The sequence below is a fragment of the Schistocerca serialis genome, chromosome 11, assembly GCF_023864345.2.
Source record: "Schistocerca serialis cubense isolate TAMUIC-IGC-003099 chromosome 11, iqSchSeri2.2, whole genome shotgun sequence".
Lineage (NCBI taxonomy): Eukaryota > Metazoa > Arthropoda > Insecta > Orthoptera > Acrididae > Schistocerca > Schistocerca serialis.
Genome location: NC_064648.1, coordinates 132,901,577 through 132,920,023, shown reverse-complemented (window position 1 = coordinate 132,920,023; position 18,447 = coordinate 132,901,577).

Sequence of the window (18,447 nt, the reverse complement as noted above, 5' to 3'; positions counted from 1 at the left end):
TTGGAAGGAAGGGTAGATGTCACGGTGAAGTTCGTCATCTGGGAGGGGGAGGCATTGGAAATTGCCCTGATGAAGGAGATGGGGGGTGTGGAGGTGGAGAGAGGGAGGGATACAGCGAGAGAGGCGCGGCAACGGGTGGGGGGTGGAGAGGAAGGAGGAAACCAGAGGGTGGGGGGGATCAAGCCTGCGAACAATGTAAAGGATGCGGAGATGTTGGAGGAACAGGAGGAAGTGGGGGAAGGGGATCAGTTCATACAGGAGCCGTGTGGAGGAAGGAAGGCGGATATGGAAGGCAAGGCGGAGCGCATGGTGTTCAAGGATTTGGAGGGCCTTGTAAAAGCGGGTGGGGGCAGGGATCCAGGCAACGCTGGCATAAGGAGGATAGGACGGATGAGGGATTTGTTGCTGTGGAGGATGGTAGAAGGATGCAATCCCCATGTCCGGCCAGAAAGGAGTTTCAGAAGGCGGAGGCGGGAATGGGCTTTCTGCTGGATCGTCTGGAGATGAGGGGTCCAGGTGAGGTGTCGGTCAAGGGTGAGGCCAAGGTATTCCAGGGTGGGGGTGAGCTGGATAGGACGACCATACAGGGTGAGGTAGAAATCATGGAGGCGAAAGGAGTGAGTGGTGCGGCCTATGATGATTGCCTGGGTTTTGGAGGGGTTGAGACGGAGGAACCACTGGTTACACCAAGTGGTGAACTGGTTAAGGTGGGTTTGGAGGGTACGTTGAGACCGTTGAAGGGTAGGATAGAGAGCCAGGAAGGCGGTGTCATCAGCATACTGGAGAAGGTGGATTGGTGAGGGTGGCTTGGGCATATCAGCTGTATACAAGAGATAAAGGAGAGGGGAGAGGACTGAACCCTGGGGGACGCCAGCCGTGGGATAAAAGATACGGGAGTTGGTGTTGTGGAGGGTGACATAGGAAGGATGGTGCGAGAGGGAGGAAGCGACCAGATGGACAAAATTGATAGGCAGGGCGTAGGTTTGGAGTTTAAAGAGGAGACCGGGATGCCATACACGGTCATAGGCATTTTGGAGGTCAAGGGAAACAAAAATGGTGGAGCAACGGGAGCTGAGCTGGAGGGACAGAAGGTGAACAAGGTTGAGGAGTTGGTCGTCAGCAGAGAAGGAGGGTCAGAAGCCACACTGGGTAAGGGGGAGGAGGTGGTGTTGAGCAAGGTGGGAGAGGATGGATTCAAGGACTTTACTGAAGATGGAGGTGAGGCAGATGGGACGATAGGAAGAGGCGGCAAAAGGTGGTTTGTTGGGTTTGAGGAATAAGAGGACGCGGGAGGTCTTCCACAGGTCAGGGTAGAAGCCAGTAGAGAGGACAACATTATAGCGATGGGCGAGGACAGTCAGGAAGGAGTAGGGGCTTTCTCGAAGGTGACAGTAGGTGACACAGTCATGACCAGTGGCCGTGTTGCGTTTGGACTGGAGGATAAGTTTAATGTCTTGTGCTGTGATGGGAATGTTGACGTCGGAGGGGGGCAACTGCCCCAAGTACTGGAGACTAGGAGCAAGTGGAGCGACTGAGGTATCGGCACGTTTCATGACGGTGGGGAAAAGGGAATAATCAAAGTGGGGATCATCAGGGATGGAGAAGACCTCAGAAAGGTGGGAAGCGAAGTGGTTGGCCTTACTGAGGTTGTCAGGAAGGGGGCGATCGTTATGGAGAAGGGGGTAGTGGGGAGCGGAAAGGGAACCAGTAAGACGATGGAAGGCGGACCAGTACTTGGAGGAGTTGATAGGGAGCGTGGCGTTGAGTCGTGTGCAGGTCTGGCGCCAGTCTCGGCGTTTCGTTGCTGTAATAAGGTTCCGTACGTGTCACTGTATTTGCCGGTGGCGTTGGAGTGTATCCCTGTCACGAGTGCACAGGAAGGAGCGATAGAGGCGGCGGGATTCACGGAGGAGGAGGAGGACAGCCCGCAGAGGGAGAGTGGGATGGTGTGGGAGGATGGTTTTAGTAGGAACATGGGCCTCCACGGCGTCAGTAATTACCTTCTGAAGGAAGGACGAGGCGTGGATGATGTCGTCAGGATGGCGATAGGTAAGAGGGTGGCTTTCGACCTGGGTGGAGATGGAATCCCGGTAGGCATCCCAGTTGGCACGGCGATAGTCATGGACGACCTTGGGAGGGGGTGCAGGGTGCGGAGCAGGAGGGGGGCGGTGAGCAGACGTTATGGTGAGAAGGATAGGGAGGTGATTGCTACCTGTGGGGTCAAGGACGGCGACAGCGATATGCACAAGGAGGTTGGCGGAGGCAATGACAACATTGGGGGTGGTGTCACTTTCGGGTCGGGTGTGCTGGGGAAGGGGAACAAGGTCACCTTGGATTGTGGAGAGGAACTGATGCCACCGCCGAAGGGCAGCAGGAGTGCGGCTATGGATGTTGAGGTCGGCGGCAATCACATAGGTGGAGAAGGTGTGGTCAATGTGTGAGATGAAGTCATAAGGAAGAGGAGCAGTGGAGCGGACATAGATGGTAGCACAGGTAATGGTGAGGGACGAGAAGAAGACACTAAGGATAAGGTGTTCAGTGGGGTCATTGAGGAGAGGTTGTGGCCGGACGGGGATATGCTTAAGGTGGCCAATCGCGACTCCACCCTGCGCACGAGGGCCAGGAGCGTCGGTGCGGTGGAGGATATAGGGGGAGGTGCAGATAGAATGGTGGGGCTGGAGAAAGGTTTCGTTCAAGAGGAAGGTGTCGACCTGGTGGAGGGAGAGGGTGTGCATGAGGAGGTATTTGTTGGAGCGGAAGGAGCGAATGTTCTGGAAGAGGATGCGAGACTCGTGCCGTGCCATGACGGGAAGGAGGGGGGGAAGAGAGGGAAGGGAAGACACTTAAACTAGGGTGTCGAGGCGGGTGAAGGTGAAGTGGGCTTGGTTGTGGGAGTAAGTGGCGAAGGTGTTCAGGTGGAAAACAGAGCGAGCAGCAAGGGAGATTTGTTGGAAGGTGTGGGGGTGCTGAAAAGGGTGAATGTTTTGGAGTACAACGGTAATGAACCGGATGATGTCCTCGGCCGTGGGGGGTGGACGGAGGGAATTGTTGGGATGGACAGGGGGATCGACGGGACGAACTGGGAACGTAAGTTCAGGGGTGGCTGGAGGGGGTTTTCCTTTACACTTGTGGGAGTATGTAGGATGGGGGCCATTACAGGTATTACAGGAAGGAGGAGCAGCGAGGTTGGGGCAGTTCTTAAGAAAGTGGGAGGCCTTGCAATGGGGACAGGTAGGGGGGGGGGTTTCACAGTTGGGAGTCAGGTGGTCATTGAACATCAGGCACCGCTGGCAACGGTAGGATTGGGGAGGGGATTTGGAGGATTCAACAGGGCGGCGACGATGGTATAACAGGGCACCCTGGGTGAGGAGATGGTCTATGGATGGGGCAGACTCAGAGAATACCCGCATGAGGTAGGTGGGACCAGAGGCATTGTGGATACGGCGGGCAGAGCGGATTTCCGTGTCTGGGTGGGAGTTCAGTTCTACCAACACTTCATCCTCTGTGATCACTGGGCTGAGCTTGGTGATCACAGCGGTGTAGGTGGGGGGGCGACGGGGAGGCTGGGGCTGACGAGGAGTGGAAGCGGAAAGGAAGGGTGTCAGAGAGGCGTGGGGGCCGAACATAACTCGTGGGAGTTTTCACAGGAGGTCTGTGTGAAAGGATGGGGACGGGGACTTGATAGGGACTGAGTCCCTGCGGGGAATGAGTTGGGAGATGGGAGCACCAGGTAAGTACTTTCGTATTTCCTTGGTGAGGGTACGAGCGTCGAGGAACTTAGAATCGGGAGTTGACAGGACAAAGGTGTGGAGGGTGGTGGCCAAGGTATGGGTGGCAGGGGGAGGGGTGGTGTCCATGGTGACGGCAGGGGGAGGGGGAGGTGGTGTTGATTTTTTGTGGGAAGTGGCGGGAGCAGTGTCGGTAAGGACGCGCTTTTGGGGTTTTTTGGAGACTGGAGGCTGGGAGGAGGGGAGAGGGATGGGGAGGAGAGGGAGGTGGCGGGTGGCAGATCCCTGCGGCATGGTGGAGACATCAGGAGAAGCAGCTGGTTCAGTGGTGGCGATGGTGGCTCGGCGTGACGTGATGCGTGCGGGAGATGCAGATGACGAAGCGACGGGGTCGGTGAGAGAGGGGAAGCCAACCACCTGAGGGGCGGCAGCAGAGGCGGCAACAGAGGTGTACGTGAGGGCAGGGGTAGTAGTGGGAGCTGTTGAAGGTGTGGAGGCTGGAGGAAGGGTGTAGAGGTGTGGGTATACAGTATGGGAGGAGATAGGGGGATGGGTGAGTGGGGGAAGGGAAGGGGAGGTGTAAGGAGGGAGGCCAGGGGCGGCACTCCAGGAAGTGACTGTGGGAGAGGGGGAGGGGGAGGTGTAGATGACGGTGGAGGTGGAAGTACTCATTGCAGACGAACGTCGACGGACAGACGGATGTGCAGCAGCAGGCGGTGGCAGCGATGGTCGGCGGCGAACAGACGGACGAACACAATCTTCGAAGACGGAGATTCCACCCTGAGAGTAGCCCAGGCTACTTTATTGTTATTTTAAAGCCTGTACAACAGGCAGGCTGTCAGCAGCACACTACGCTGCTCTTCAGCCATAGAATATACAAGCAACAAAAACAGGAGAAGACACATAAGTTACAGAACGGTGGGCAATAAAACAGGAGACACATAGAGACAAACACGGAGCCGTTCACACTCGTCGATAATCCACACTGCTAACTGATGAGACGACGCACAAACACTGAAGATGACGATGGCACTGGTGAACGAGGGAGTGTGACGGTGAACACTGAACACTAAACACGACGGCACACACTTAACACTAATGGCAGTGATCTCCGACACGCGAATGTCCACTTAGCGTGTGCGAGTCCGGGGACCTGCCAAGAGGGGAACAGGGGTGAGGTGGGGGAGAGGGGAGAAAAAGGATGCCAATGGCGGAGGAGACGGGGGCAGGAGGAGAAGGACTGGGGAGGGGAGGCCCGGGGGAGGAGGGGGGAGGAAAGGAGGAGGGAGGGAAAAAGGGAGAGAAGGGAGGGCGGGATGATCAAAGTTGGTAGGAGCGGTAGATGGAGGGGAGGAGGGCATCATCAGGGAGGGGGAGCTGGCGGAAGCCACCTTGGGAGAGAGTAAGGAGGGTGGAGAGATGGAGACCGGGCAGGACGTGGGAATACAGGCGCGGCAGCGGGCGGGGATGGGAGAATGGGAGAGGATTGGGGAGACGAGCGGGTGAGGAGGATCGAGTTTGCGGGAGGTGTACAGGATCCGTATCCTTTCAAGGAAAAGGAGGAGGTGGGGGAAGGGGATGAGATCGTACAGGATCCGCGTGGGGGAGGGGAGGGGAGACGGATACGATAGGCGAGGCGGAGAGCATGACGTTCAAGGATTTGGAGGGATTTATAAAAGGTAGGCGGGGCGGAGATCCAAGCCGGATGGGCATGACAAACGATAGGGCGGATGAGGGACTTATAGGTGTGGAGGATGGTGGAGGGGTCCAGACCCCACGTACGGCCGGAGAGGAGCTTGAGGAGACTGAGTCGGGAGTGTGCCTTGGCTTGGATTGTCCGGAGGTGGGGAGTCCAGGAGAGGCGACGGTCGAGAGTGACGCCAAGGTACTTAAGGGTGGGAGTGAGGGTGATAGGACGGCCATAGGTGGTGAGATAGAAATCAAGGAGGCGAAAGGAAGGGGTGGTTTTGCCTACAATGATCGCCTGGGTTTTGGAAGGATTGACCTTGAGCAACCACTGGTTGCACCAAGCAGTGAACCGGTCAAGATGGGATTGGAGAAGGTGTTGGGAGCGCTGTAGGGTGGGGGCAAGGGCAAGGAAGGCGGTGTCATCGGCAAACTGGAGAAGATGGACGGGGGCTGACGGCGGCGGCATGTCCGCCGTGTACAAAAGGTACAGAAGGGGGGAGAGGACGGAGCCTTGGGGCACACCGGCAGAGGGGAAAAACGTGTAGAAATCTGTGTGATGGACGGTGACAGAGGAAGGACGGCGGGAGAGAAAGGAGCCGATCAGACGGACGTAGTTAATGGGAAGGGCGAAGGTTTGGAGCTTGAAGAGGACACCAGAATTCCATACGCGGTTATAGGCACGTTCGAGGCCCAGGGAGAGGAAGATTGCGGAGCGACGGGAATTAAGCTGTTCGGAAAGGAGATGAGTGCGGTGAAGGAGAAGGTCGTTGGAAGAGAAGGACAGCCGAAAGCCACACTGGGTAACGGGAAGGAGGCGGTGCTGGCTGAGATGCTGATGGATGCATCAGGTGAGGATAGATTCCAGGACCTTGCTGAAGACCGAGGTAAGGCTGATGGGACGGTAGGAGGAGATGGCGGACGGCGGTTTGCCAGGTTTAAGGAACATGAGCACATGGGAGGTTTTCCACAGGTCTGGGTAGTAACCGGTGGACAGGACTACATTGTAGAGCCTGGCCAGGGTGGAGAGGAAAGAGACAGGAGCTTCACGAAGGTGACGGTAGGTGACACGATTGTGACCAGGAGCGGTGTTGTGTTTCGTGCAGAGTGTATCAATGAGATCCTGTGTAGTGATAGGGGCAATGAGTTCCATGTGTGTAATGTTGTCCAAGTACTGGAAACCAGGAGCGAGGGGAGGGAAAGGGGTGTCAGTTCGATCGCGGATATCCGGGAAGAGGGAGTAATCGAACTGGGGATCATCGGGGTTGGAAAATACATCGGAGAGGTAGGAGGCAAAGTGGTTTGCCTTACTGAGGGTGTCAGGGAAGGGGTGATCATCATGGAGAAGAGGATAGTAGAGGGAGGGTTTAGTTCTGGTAAGGTGACGGAAGGCTGACCAGAACTTGGACGAATTGTTTGGTAGGGTAGCATTTAAACGGGTGCATGTCTGTCGCCAGTCCCGGCGTTTCTTAGCCACGAGCAAATTACGAATGTGTCGTTGGAGTTGCCGGTGGCGTCGTAGTGTGTCCGGGTCATGCGTGTGGAGGAAGGCACGGTAGAGACGGCGGGATTCACGGAGGAGGAGGACGGCCTGTGGGGGTAAGGTAGGACGGTGGGGGTGGATGGCGACAGTAGGGACGTGGGCCTCCACGGCCTCAGACAAGGTCTGCTGGAGAAAGGAGGCAGCATGGGTGACATCAGCGGGGTGGTGGTAGGTGAAAGGGTGGCTATCGACCTGGGTGAAGAGGGTATCCCGGTAGGCATTCCAGTTGGCATGGGAATAGTCATGGACGTACTTAGGGGGAGGGTCATTACGAGGGTCGGGTCGGGGGCGACGTCCGTCTGAAATGGTGAGGACAGGGAGATGGTCACTACCAATAGGCTCCAGGACATCCACCGTTATGCAGCCAAGGAGGTTGGGGGAGGAGAGAATAACATCGGGAGTGGAGTTGGATTCGGGACGGGTGTGCTGGGGGATAGGGACGAGGTCGCCTTGAAGGGTGGAGAGGACCCGATGCCACCGCCGTAACTGGGCTGCGGAGCGACTATAGATGTTGAGGTCGGCGGCGATCACGTAGGAGGAGAAGGAACTATCGATGTGGGAGAGGAAGTCGAAGGGAAGAGGAGCATTGGGGCGGACATAGATGGTGGCGCAGGTAACGGTAAGGCCGGGGAAGGAGAGACTAAGGATCAGGTGTACGGTGGGATCGGGAAGGAGAGGTTGGAGCCGAACGGGGATCTGGCGGCGGTGACCAATAGCAACTCCGCCACGCGCAATTGGGAGGGGATTATTGGAGTGGTGGAGGAGATAGGGCGAAGTGTGGATGGTGTGGTGGGGTTGGAGGAAGGTTTCATTAAGGAGGAAGGCATCCACGCGGTGGGTGGCAAGGGTGTGCAGGAAGAGGTTCTTGTTGGCGGGAAGGGAGCGGATGTTGTTGAAAAGGATACGTTGCTGTTGCGCAATGACAGGAATTTAGACGAGGGTGTCAAGGCGGGAGAAGGTGATATGGGCCTGGTTGTTGGAGTAGGTGGCGTACATCTTGAGTTGGAAGATGGAACGGGCGGCGAGGGAGATCTGCTGGAGGGTGTGGGGGCACTGAAAGGGATGGACATTCTAGAGGACGATGGTGAGGAATCGGATGATGTCCTCAGCGGTGGGGACGGGGACAAAGAGAATTTCCAGGAGGGGTGGGGGCGTCCAGAGGACGGACAGGGACGGTGAGTTCAGGAGTGGTTGGAGGGGGTCGGGCTTCACACTTTTGGGAGAAGGTGGGATGGGGAAGATGGCAGGTATTACAGGAAGGAGGGGATTGGAGGTTAGGGCACTGCCTGAGGAAGTGCACTTGCCTGCAATGTGGGCAGGTGGGGGCCTCGCAGCACTCAGCTGTGGGGTGCGCGTTATAGCGCAGATACCTCTGGCAGCGCAGGGATTGATTAGGGGAACGGGAGGGGTCGACCCTGTAATGCTGGTTGAAGAGGAGGGCACCCTCCTTCAGGAGACGGTCAATGGAGGGGGCGTCCTCAGAGAAGACCCGCATAAGGTGGGTGGGGCCGGCCGAGTTGAAAATGCGACGGATCGCCCGCACCTCCAGCATGGGATGCGCCTTGAGCTCCGCCAGCACCTCCTCCTTCGTGATCGACGGACTGAGCCGAGTGATCATGGCGGTGAGGGTCGGCGGGCGATGCGGGGGTTGGGGTTGGCGGGTAGGAGATGGGGAAGGAGCAGGGGTGAGGGAGGCGTTGGGGCCAAAACGGGTGATGAGGAGGCGGGAGAGGATGTCAGTATGGAGGGTGGGGCTGGGGGAGGAGATGAGAACGGAATCCCGTCTGGGAGTGAGGATAGAGATAGGTGCACCAGGGAAGTGTTGGCAGAGGAGGAGGGAGAGATTCCGGGTCTCAAGAAGGGAAGGATCGGGATGGGAGAGGAGGTATTTGTAGAAAGAGTGGGGGAGGAGGAGGAGGAAGAGGCGGAGGGAGCAGGGCCAGGTGGGGCGGGGCCTTTTCCGGGGCGGAGGAGGTGGTGGTGCCACTAGGGCGCTTAACGGCGGCAGAAGGGCGGGTGGTGACAAGAGGGACGGGAGCTATAGGGAGGTGGTGGGAAGGGACAGGTCCCGGCGTGGACGCAGCAGTCGGCGCCGGAGACGGTGACGGTGACGGTGACGGTGACGGCGACGGCTGTGATGGCGAAGGCGACTGGGAGAGCTGGGCATGGACAGTGGCCCGACGGGCCACCACCCTATCCGGAGCTGCAGTGACAGGCTGGGGGAGTGGGGGGAAAGGATCAGATCGAGAGGAGCGGGAGGAAGAAGCTGGAGAGGGGGCGACAAAGAGCGAGGGCGAAGGGCGAGTGAGAAGAGGTGGGATGGAAGGAGGGGGGTTGGACTGGGCACACCACGTTATAGTGGTGGAGGTGGCGGAAGGGGAAGTGTAAACTATGGCGGTGGTGGTAGCGGTGGCGGTGGTGGTGGGGGTGGACATGACGTCAGGGAGAAACAATAACGCACAGAACGAAAAGGAAAGGACACAAACAGGGGACAGACGAAGACAACGACGGAGGAAGACGAGGACGGAGGAAGACGAGGACGGAGGAAGACGAGGACGGAGGAAGACGAGGACGGAGGAAGACGAAGACGGCCAAAGACCAGGGTCGGACGTCGACGGCGGCGGCGACCAGGCGGCGGCGGCGGCGACGGCGACGGTGGCGGCGAGCACCGGCTGGCGGCGACCAGGCGGCGGCGGCGGCGACGGCGACGGTGGCGGCGAGCACCGGCTGGCGGCGACCAGGCGGCGGCGGCGGCGGCGGCGGCGGCGGCGAACAGACGGACGGACAGACAGCAGGCAGCAGCGGTAGCGGCGGTGTCGGACAGCGAGCAGGCAGGCGGACGGACGGACGGACGGACGAACGAACGAACAGCTACGGCAGACGGGCAGATGGGCAGACGGACGGACGGACACAATCTTCGAAGACGGAGATTCCAACCTGAGAGTAGCCCAGGCTTTGCAATCTGACGCCTTCGAATGAGGGGATCCAACCCTCTGATGTCCGGATGTTTTCCTGTTGCATTTATGTATATAAAACATTTGCCATAAATAGTGGAAACGGGTATGAAGCCGTTGTCAGGGATTATTCAGTCTAATTCTCACGCACATTATCATCATTAAAGGATATATATATATATATATATATATATATATATATATATATATATATATATATATATATTTTATAGGATACGCTTTTCTTAAACGACTTGTCCACGACTATCCGGCCAGGAGAGGTAAACCAGACTTTCACCTTAGGCAGGTCTCGAAGAACTGCCACGCGGCTGTCAGTTTTGAGGAAGTACGGCAGGTCTTACAGTCCACTAGACAACAATAATTTTCAGTTCACTTCACAAATACCAATGCCTGTAATCTCATATTCACCCATAACTGTACCTGCATCTGATCCAAGCCCATGTACATCAAATCGTGATGCCACACTTTCACCTGTATCATCTGATTCATCAGTGGTCACTGATTTATTCTCTGGTAGCGAAATATCACAGTTATGGCTTACTGTATTTTAATATTACCCATTGGAGGAAATTACTGTCAAACCTACTCTAAAAATAAAGTTATTTTTAAAATAAGCATTTTATTTACCTTAAAGCAATCATAAGTCTTTCCTCTGGTGAAATACTCTTTGCATATTTTGCTTTGTGACATTTGGTCTCAGCATACACCTAGTTTATCAAAAGATGTCACAGACATTCTGAAATTGTTCATTAATTTTGCAGGGTTTTCTCTTAATTCCTAACAAATTGTGAAAAAAATGTCCATGTTTCTCTCGAGTATTCAGTAGAGAATGAATCCAGTATTTTCTTTGACGTCAGCGTCGCCTGTATTTCCTTTTCAACAACAGAGCGAAAAGCAACTTCCTCATCAGAATCCATTTCGTAACTGGCTGGCTCAAGCACACTGACAGCTCCCGCCACAGAACTGCTGCCGCGTGGTTGAGCCGCGTACCTGGCGATTCAGTCGCACGGTTATGCCGCACAATAGTTGCGCATTGCAGCGATTGAATCGCGCTGCTGAATCGCGGCGACGAAATCGCCAATGTGAAGGCAGCTTAAAGCATCACATCTGCTAACTGCCCCATCATTAAGGCAAATAACTGCATCTAATTAACCTAATCTCATGGTACTGAAGCCAGGTGCGGAATTTTGTCGTTTACAAGCGATTCCACTGTGCCCCACTTGATACCAGATCCCTTACAACGCGACCAGTCCACACAAGTGACAGCGAGAGAATCTCATAAATTAAATGGCTTGTAATCATCTACAGTGTCAACATAAACTAAGCTACTGGGCTGGACAGCGCGTCACTTCCCTTCGTGTTCTATAACATGCGAAATAAATGACCATAACTCCTCACTGCCTTCACTTACAAGCTTAAAACTTTCACTCCACCAAGCGACCACCGACCGTAGTACATGATGTTAATTTCAACTTGATATACTCTTACTTTATTAGGGAAAAACGCTCTCAAAGACTCAAATACAAACAGAAAAACGGATTAAAGGAAATAAGAGAAAAGCTACTTTTTCATCTTATGTAGTTACAAATTAAACACTTTCCATTTTCTTTCAGTTGTACTGTGAAACGTTGTTTCTTTCCGCGTCTCATGCTCCTAGGTAAACGCAAATAATAATGATGCCATTAGACATCCGACCTTAGCGGAAACACGGTCGTTGACGCATACCGACATATATTTAAATTTGTTTTTAAAGATGTTCCCGATGTCCAAATTGATTCATTTAACAACCATTTCCTAGCAACTGACCTTAACCCTACCGCAGTGTTATAGGATGAAAACTGACAAATAACAAGTTCATAGATACTAACGTGCACCACTAGTGGTGGGCGGGAAATCGCATATCTGTTAGAAATCACAGTGATTGAGAAGCCACAGATATCGCAATAACAACTTTACAGAATCTAACTGTGGTTTCAGTCACAATTAGCAGTCGCAGATAGCGTTTCACATTCAACGCAGTGAGCCATCCGTTGGCCGAATTTCGTACTGCTTTTTGCTATTTCAGTGACAAGTCGGGGCTAGGAGTCGTAAGTAGCAACTAAAAAGCCCAGTTAACATTCTTTTCCTACCCCTCCTGAAAGCGCGTGGTGGAGTAGCCTTTGGCCACGACTGCCAGATCCCCGTTCAGCTCCAACCCCACCCTCCCGAGCCTACAGAACAACTGATCCTTAGTGTCTTCTTTCCCGGCCTTACCATTATGTGCGCCACCATCTATGTCCGCCCCTTTGTCCCTATTCCTTTCGACTTCCTTTCCCACATCAACCGTACCTTCTTCTCCTACATGACTGCCACTGACCTCAACATCCATAGTCGTCCCGCCGACCAGCTATGTCAGTGGCATCAGTTTCTGTCCACCCTCCAAGGTGACCTCGTTCCCATTCCCCAACACACCCGCCCCAAATCCAATACCACACCTGATGTCGTCTTGGCCTCCCCTAACCTCCTTGGCTGCATAGCGGTGGACGTCCTTGACCCCCGACTGGTAGTGACCATCACCCTGTCCTCCTCACCGTATCAGACAGTCGTTGTTCCTGTCCCGACCCTCGCAACGACCTCCGCCCCCCCTCCCCCCCCCGAAATGTCCATGATTATTCCGAAGTCAAATGGAATGCCTACCAGGATACATCTACATCTATATACATACTCCGCAATCTACCATACGGTGCGTGGCGGAGGGTACCTCGTACCACAACTAGCATCTTCTCAACGTGTTCCACTCCCAAACAGAACGAGGGAAAAATGACTGCCTATATGCCTCTGTACGAGCCCTAATCTCTCTTATCTTATCTTTGTGGTCTTTCTGCGAAATGTAAGTTGGCGGCAGTAAAATTGTACTGCAGTCAGCCTCAAATGCTGGTTCTCTAAATTTCCTCAGTAGTGATTCACGAAAAGAAATCCTCCTTTCTTCTAGAGACTCCCACCTGAGTTCCTGTAGCATTTCTGTAACACTCGCATGATGATCAAACCTACCAGTAACAAATCTAGCAGCCTGCCTCTGAATTGCTTCTATGTCCTCCCTCAATTCGACCTGATAGGGATCCGAAACGCTCGAGCAGTACTCAAGAATAGGTCGTATTAGTGTTTTATAAGTGGTCTCCTTTACAGATGAGCCACATCTTCCCAAAATTCTACCAATGAACTGAAGACGACTATCCGCCTTCCCCACAACTTCCATTACATGCTTGTCCCACTTCATATCGCTCTGCAATGTTATGCCCAAAAATTTAATCCACGTGACTGTGTCAAGCGCTACACTACTAATGGAGTATTCAAACATTACAGGGTTCTTTTTCCTATTCATCTGCATTAATTTACATTTATCTATATTTAGAGTTAGCTGCCGTTCTTTACACCAATCACAAATCCTATCCAAATCATCTTGTATCCTCCTACAGTCACCCAATGACAACACCTTCCCGTACACCACAGTATCATCAGCAAACAGCCGCACATTGCTATCCACGATACCCAAAAGATCATTTATGTAGATAGAAAACAACAGCGGACCTACCACACTTCCCTGGGGCATTCCAGATGATACCCTCACCTCCAATGGACACTCACCATCGAGGATAACGTACTGGGTTCTATTACTTAAGAAGTCTTCGAGCCACTCACATACTTGGGAACCAATCCCATATGCTCATAGCTTAGGAGTCTGCAGTGGGGCACCGAGTCAAATGCTTTCCGGAAGTCAAGGAATATGGCATCCGTCTGGTACCCTTCATCCATGGTTTGCAAGATATAATGTGAAAATAGGGCGAGTTGCGTTTCACAGAAGCGATGCTTTCTAAAGCCGTACTGATGCATGGACAGAAACTTCTATGTCTCAAGGAAATTCATTATATTCGAACTGAGAATGTGTTCGAGAATCCTGCAACAAACCGATGTTAAGGATATTGGTCTGTAATTTTGAGGGTCTATCCTTCTACCCTTCTTATATACAGGCGTCACCTGTGCTTTATTCCAGTCGCTCAGGACTTTACGTTGGGCAAGAGATTCGCGATAAATGCAAGCTACCCGGATCGATAGCCACCCCCTAGCCTACCACCACCCTGATCACGTAACCCATGCCACCTCCTTTCATCAGCAGACTTTGGCTGAATCCGCGAAGGCCCAGACCCCTACCGTCGCCATCCACCCGCACCATCCCACTTTACCCCCACAGGCTGTCCCCCTCCTCCAGGAATCCCGCCATCTCTACCATGCCTTCCTTCACACGCATGACCGGGACGCCAATATGACGCCACTGGCAACTCCAACGACATGTCTGAAACTTGCTCGCGGCCAAGAAACGATAGGACTGGCGACAGACATGCACCCGTCACAATGCTACCGTACCTATCAACTTATCTAAGTAATGGTCAGCGTTCCGCCGCTTGCCTGGATCGAACTCCCCCCCTAATAAACTCTCCTTCATGATGACCACCCCATTCCTGATAACCTCAATAAGGCAAATCATTTTGCTTCTTACCTCTCCAATATCTTTACGCTCCTTGACGATCCCCAGTTCGATTACTCCCTCTTCCCTGATGTCTGCGATCAAAGTGACATCTCTGCCCTCTACTCGGTCCTGGCTTCCAGTACTTTGACAACATTACACACACCGAACGCAATGCCCCGATCACTACTCAGGATATCATATTTACACTCTGCACAAAACGCAACACCGCTCCCAGTCACGACCATGTTACCTATCGTCACCTCCGTGAAGCTCCCACCTCCTTCCTCTCCTCCCTGGCCAGACTATATAATGTGGTCCTGTCCACTGGCTTCTACCCCGACCTGTGGAAAACCTCCCGGACCGTGACACATCCTCAAACCCGACAAACTGCCGTCCGCTGTCTCCTCCTATCGTTCCATCAGCCTTACCTCGGTCTTCAGCAAGGTACTGGAATCTATCCTCACCTGAAGCATCCACCAGCATCTCCGCCACAACTGCCTCCTTCCCGTTACCGAATGTGTCTTTCGACTGTCTTTCTCTGTCGATGACCTTCTCCTTCACCTCACTCACCTCCTCTCCAAACAACTTAACTACCATCCCTCCGCCATCTTCCCCTCTCTCGACCTTGAATGTGCTTACGACTGAGCCGTGGCGCGGCTGGCGCCAGTGCTCTCGCACTTAGAGTCGCATCACTGCCATCTATTATAGGGTCACCATCTTTGCCTTCCGCGATTCAGGCCGGTGGTCGGTTGGTTAACAGAGAGAAAAAAAGTGACAGCGGAGTGGATATCCAGGGTCGAAGGTGGCTTGTTGACGTTTACCTAGAGGGTTGTGGTACGACGCCTGTACGCTATGGAGAGGGTCAGTGAGAGATCCCGGCAGTGACTTGATGATACCTCGGGTTTGGTATCGAGGTGGTGCACTGTTGTGTTTTGAGGTTTTTCTGCTGTGAGGGCATGTATAGGTTCTTGTTACTGGCCATTGAAATTGAGATGTGTCTATGGCGTGACGGGGGAAATGCGTGATGGTAGCCGCTGTTGCATGTGAAAACGCTTCGTCTGCCTTGTGTCTGTGCAGGAAATTATGTGAATTAAATAGCTAATACCAAGGCGACGTCTTGCTCTCATACGTTGTTGAATATATTTCGGAATTACTGAATGGTGAAGGTATCCCATGTGTAAAGCAAATGAAGCCATTTGCACCATACTAAGGTACTGTTCTAGTCTGCTTAAATCTGTGTCAGTTATAGATGCATTTATATGCCCTTCTTTAGTTGCAGAAGTTATAGGAGTGTGTAAACAGAGAGCTATGTGGAAAGAGATGTAAAGTTGAAACCCTTCCAATAAGTAAATACACTCGAACTCTGTATTACTAGAGATGCCTTTCGATACCAGCACCTACCTTGGGTAATAAGTGTTATTCGGAGGTTGTCATGGTACTGTAAGTAATTATTAGACACAAAATTGTTTATTGTGATTATAATAAATTGGAGATGTAAAGTCGGTTGTGTGCCACTGTAAATTACTATTGTCTCCTCTGTGGGGCAGGCTAGCATTGTCAGTGGCTTCAATCATTATTTCTGTCATATTTCAAGTTTTGTATTCGTGGGTTTGCTTAAGCTGACACTGTTGAGCTGTAAGACCTATAAACAGGCAAGTCAAACTGAGTATTCTATTACGTGGTACCTAAGTTTGTAATAGGTTAGAAGAATTTTACGTCTTATCAATATTCTGCTGTTTGCTTTGTCTAAAGAGGAGCTAGTTCTGTGAAGTAGTCGTTTATATTTTATTAGTGTGTTACGCATTGTGCCTTTTCATGTTAATTGTTTTTTAAGAAGCTACAAATGACTGTGTATGTTGCAGGTAGCTGAAACAGACGTGTTCACGGGGTTCGCGTCCTGACGGGGTTGATAGTGGCCCTTTTAACTACAGCACATCCGGCTATCCTCGTTCAGTTCATTTGTCTTGCTTATATCGTTACTACGTTTGTCGAGTGTAATTAGGGCTTACTGTAATCACCTTGTATGTTGAAGTTAAGTATCGCCCTTGCCAGGGCGCGATCCTTCGTGGATATAGTCGTATTCTCATCTGTGAAGACTGATAGTGTTAATCACTTGTTCTCGTCACATAAATGATTATTTATCTTGTTATATTTAATGTCAGTAAAATGTAAGTGTTAGCGAGGTCTGAATTGGGACGTTGTTTTCTCCTCTTGTGGAAATAAATTTAAGTGATTTTATTCCTTTTTTAAGTAGCCTTTAGATGTGTACATTTTGCTTCCATGTTTGGTGTTTTTATGGCTTCCACGTTAATTAAAATTACAATAAAGGTAAATTTGGCAATGGATGTTTTCATGTACTTCTTAGTTGCTATGTGGATCTTAAGTGAAGTGCAGGAACCCTACAAACGACTGTGTATGGCATTCCAGTCTCCTCTTCAAGTTCCAAACCTTCGCCCTTCCTGTTAACTACGTCCGTCTGATCGCCTCCTTTCTTTCCCACTGTCCTTCCCATGTCACCATCCATAACACGGATTCCTACACCCTCCACCCCTCTGCTGGAGTGCTCCAAGGCTCCGTCCTCTCCCCTCTTCCCTCCCTTCTCTTCACGGAGGACATGCCGTCGCTTTCACCTCCCTTACACCTTCTCCAGAACGCCGATGACACCGCCTTCCTTGCCCTCGCCCCCACCCTGCAACGCTCCCACAACCTTCTCCAATCCCATCTTGACTGGTTCGCCACTTGGTGTAACCGGTGGTTGCTCAACGCTAATCATTCCAAGACCCAGGCAATCATCGTAGGCAAAATCACCCCTTCCTTCCATCTCCTAGAATTTTATTTCACCATCTACGACCGTCCTATCAACCTCCCCCCCACCCTCAAGTATCTTGGTGTACCGTCGCCCCGCCTGAACCCCCATCTCTGGACGACCCAAGCCAAGGCACACTCCCGACTGCCACCTCAAGCTCCTTTCTGGCCACACATTGGGTCTGGACCCCTCCACACCTATAAATCCTTCATCTTCCCAATCTTCTGCTATGCCCATCCTGCCTTGATCTCCATCCCTCCTAACTTCTACAAATACCTTCAAATCCTGGAACGCAATGCACTCCGCCTCACCTATCGCATCTGCCTCCACTCCCCCACATATATCCTCTATGACCTAATTCCATTCCCACATCTCTTCCTTTTCCTTGAACAGATACAGATCCTCTACACCTCCCACAAACTTGATCCCCCTCACCAAGTTGTCTCTCCCAACCTTTGCCACCCCTGCCCACTGCCACATCTGTACTCCCACATCTCACCTGCTCTCCATCTCTCCATACCATTGCCCAATGTGGTTTCTGCCAACTCCCCCTCCCTGATGATGCACTCATACCCTCCATCTACCCCTCCTACCAACTTTGTCTCTCCCTTTCCTCCTCTGTGTTTTCCCCCAGGGCACCCTCTCTCCCTCCTCACTTACTTCCTCTCTCCTCCCCCCAGGCTTCCACTACCCACGCTACCTTCTTCCCTCCCCCTACCCTCTCCCCTCACCCTCCCTTCTCCTCTGCCACTGGCATCAACACCCTCCCCCTCTACCTCCTACCCACACCTCTTCCCTTTGGCAGATCCTCAGCTTTGTGCGTGAGCAGTGAATCTTCGTGCGCCGGAGATCATCGCCAGTGTTTGTGTGTCTTCGTGTTAGTGCTTAAGTGTCTCACCATTTGTGCTCCACCGTTGACGTGTGTAATTTCTGCCTTCTCAATTTGTGTACCTTTTTTTTTTCCTTATTGAGTTTCGATTCCCCCGAAAGGGGCAGGCTGGCAGCAGCTTAGTATGCTGCTCTTCAACCTACAGAATTTGTTTTAAAAAGATGAAGATAATAACTAATAAAAACAGGCGGTAAAATCGGAGACTTAAATGGTAACATGGCGGAAAATCTTGGGGCTTAAAACATAGAACAAAGGGTTGATGATGTTAATAACAAATCGAAAGACTTGCACCAGGCGAACGGTCTCCACGACGGGA